Raw genomic sequence first — 869 nt, 5'->3', positions numbered from 1 at the left:
CCTCGAGATTATCATGCTAAGCAAAATAAGCCAGACAGAAAAAGTTGAAAAATCACATGATATCACTTATGTGTGGGATATAAACCTAAAATCAACAAATGAACAGGATAAAGAGAGACTCATGGACATGGACAATAGAGTAGTCAAGTGAAGTGTAGGGGGGCCAGGGGAGGTGGGAGGTAGATGGGGTAAAAGGGGTCAAATATGTGGTTACAGAAAGAAATCTAACTATAGGAGGTGGCAATGTAAAGAGACTCATGGACATGGACAATAGAGTAGTGGTTACAAGTGTAGGGGGGCCAGGGGAGGTGGGAGGTAGATGGGGTAAAAGGGGTCAAATATGTGGTTACAGAAAGAAATCTAACTATAGGAGGTGAACGCGCAATGTAAATACATATATGCCTTACTGTTATAATGTACAGCTGAAACTTATCTGATTTCGTTAACCAATGTCACCATAGAAAATAAATTAATTAAATAAATTTGAAAATTAATTTCCAAAACTAAAAAATGAAGATAAAAAACTGAATAAAAAGGAGTAGAACATCCAAGTACTGTGGGGCAACTGCAAACGTATAATATATGTGTAACAGAAATGCCAGAAGAAGAAAGAGAGAAAGGAACGGCGGAAATATTTGAAGCACAAATGACAGAATTTCCAAGTATTAACATCACACATCAAACCACAGGTCCAGAAATCTCAGAAAACACCAATCACAATAAATGACAAAACAAAACAAGAGTTTCATCTAGACATGCCATATTCAAATTGCAGAAAATCTGAGATAAGGAAAATATCTTCAAAGAAGCCAGATGAAAAAAAGCAGTTTACCTATAGAGAAACAAAGATAGGAATTATATCCAAATTC

This window comes from Pteropus alecto, unplaced genomic scaffold, assembly GCF_000325575.1.
Source record: "Pteropus alecto unplaced genomic scaffold, ASM32557v1 scaffold175, whole genome shotgun sequence".
Lineage (NCBI taxonomy): Eukaryota > Metazoa > Chordata > Mammalia > Chiroptera > Pteropodidae > Pteropus > Pteropus alecto.
The sequence above is the reverse complement of the archived record's forward strand: the minus strand, read 5'-3'. Positions refer to the sequence as shown.